Source organism: Corapipo altera, unplaced genomic scaffold (assembly GCF_003945725.1).
Source record: "Corapipo altera isolate COAL_440 unplaced genomic scaffold, ASM394572v1 51, whole genome shotgun sequence".
Lineage (NCBI taxonomy): Eukaryota > Metazoa > Chordata > Aves > Passeriformes > Pipridae > Corapipo > Corapipo altera.
Window position 1 is genome coordinate 10,888,923 of NW_020884892.1, and position 2,345 is coordinate 10,891,267.

General features: G+C 41.6%; 1 long non-coding RNA gene across 1 annotated transcript; it reads left to right on the forward strand.

The window, feature by feature from the left end:
• The first annotated feature begins 349 nt into the window (after positions 1-349).
• LOC113948193 lies at positions 350-2,266 on the forward strand. Its single transcript, XR_003528035.1, has 3 exons — positions 350-646; positions 1,061-1,202; positions 1,535-2,266. It is a non-coding gene; the product is annotated as an uncharacterized LOC113948193 (long non-coding RNA).
• The last annotated feature ends 79 nt before the right edge of the window (positions 2,267-2,345 follow it).

The following is a 2,345-nucleotide window of genomic DNA, read 5'->3' on the forward strand; positions in this document are numbered from 1 at the left end:
CTGGAGACACACCATCTATAACGCTGCCTTTTCCTTTGAGAACACACGCAGGATCACTCTCGAGGAGAAAAGACAACGCAGAAAGAATCGTGTCTTGCAGAATATACCACCTAAGGAGTCTTTCTGCTGTGCCTTTTGCAATTGAACATGTCTATCTCGTATTGGCCTCATTAGCCACCAGCATGTAACAAATTGTAATAAATGTGGATAGAGCCTTCCTAAATCTTCGTTTGTGAAGCCCAGCCATGATGATGATGATTCTATGATTCCCATCATTTATGGCAATTTCTCTTTCTCTATGCCCATAAATTCCCTTCCCAGCTCACTTGTGCCACAGATCTGCTATTCACGGTAATGCTTAGCTCAGTGAAGCATCTCAATTGCAGTTCCAGCAGCATAAAAGAACTCTCTCCTGCATTTTCCCTATATAAATCACTTTGTCTCTAGTTTTCTCTTGTAGAGTTAATGGAAGCAGTGTTCAAATGACATGCCAGTTTTCCTGATTGTCCATCAAGTTGAAAGCATACATGAGTGTTCTTTGCTCATCTAGGTCCATCTAGCCCTGATCTCTGGTACAAAACACTATCTGTTGGTTGGAACGTAGGGGCATAGGAGAACCTGCTGCTTTTGGTCCTAAGAGCAGCAGGTAGGAAAATGTCTCACTTCAATACAGCTGTGCCAGAAAACCTTCTGGGTAGGGAGCCTTTCACGCACTGTCCATGCATGAAGTACAGAAAGATATTTGCTGACCTGAAGGATGGAGGCAAGGACAGTGACACTGATGTACACTGGGGCTGGGAGAATTGTATAGAGGAGTTCATATTGGAGAGCGTTGGGAACACGTGGTAGAACAGATTTGTTTAGAATAATATTGGGGAGGAACAACAATTTTCCTATAGTGAAGAGGTTTTTTTTTTTATTTATGGTACTAGATTCAAAACAGCATCACTCCCTGATATCCTTCAGAAAGACACTATTTTCCTTTTTGGAGGCTGTCATTTCTCAACCTGTTTGTTCCTGGAGGCTCGGGAAGGTCTGATGTGCTTTGTCACTATCCCAGAGCAGCATCCAGGACAGCCAACCACCTCAGTGGTGGTGCCAACTACAGCCCCTCTTAGAGTTGTGCTGGACCTACCTTTGCATCCCTTCATGGAGCTGAGATGGATATTTCAGATCCTTTTGGTGATGAGAGTCCTGTCTGGGTAAGAGACTCACCACAGCTGAAATTCCCTGGTCATGTCCTGCCCTCTCTGCTTTGCAAGTCCACTTGCAAGTGAGCAGAATGTTAACACCAGAGGATGGCATTTTTCTCTGAGACATTAACTAACTCTCAGGCAATGGAATCAAATCCTGGCTGATTATCTAAGCACTGCCAGAAGAGCAGAAGACAAAACTGTACTTAGGTCTCCAAGTCACCAGTTCCAGTTTGTCTGCTGAAGCAGAGATTTTTGCCAGAGTGTTTTTCGTACATATTTTTTCAGTAAGAATGGATTTTCAAGTTGTCTAGTTTAATTTTCTTTTCCTGGTTTCACAGACACTTGCCAATGTTCAGGATGCTTTGACGTAAACACTGGGCTCACCTGTAGGATGTCCCCATGTAAACCGACTATACAAGCTCAGATTTTTCATAAGCTGGTCAGACCTCTTGAAGCAGTCCAAAGAATGTTGCGTTAATGTATGGGAAGAGACTTAATCTATTTTTACATCCATTTTCAATAAACCACAATTTTCTCCAAAACCTCTGCCTAGAACCTTTGCCTCCCAACTTGAAATATGTTTCTGAACGTAATAAAATTTTCAATTACACCTGCAAAGTAGATATTAACATTTATATCTCTGAGTATCAGGACTTCCCATCCCTCAAGAGATGTCTCCTCTGTATCTTTGCAAACTTGATAAATGAAGTACGATAAATTCAACTGATGTCCCACCTTCATAGCAGGGTTATTATAAAACAGGGAAAAGAATGATCCTACAGTAAGTGGAATCAGAAAAAAATCTCCCTGTGTTCTTAGTATACCCAGAAATTTCTGGCAAAAATTAGGAAAAGGTGTTTCACTCCTGTATGTGCACATAACTGTAAGGGCAGCTTGCCATATGCTTCACTCATTTACAGAAAATATCCCTGGGATAGATGACCCAACTGTACAAAAATAACAGCCTGGTGATAAATTTAATGTGCAGCTTTGACCTACTGTCTTTTTAATATTCCATCTCCTCAGGACTTTCTCATTTCCTAGCCCCCTCACCTGTGGCTCTGTCTTCCTCCATTTCTTTTGTCTTTGCTTTTGCTTATGGTTTTCCTTTTCCTTTTCCTTTTCCTTTTCCTTTTCCTTTTCCTTTTC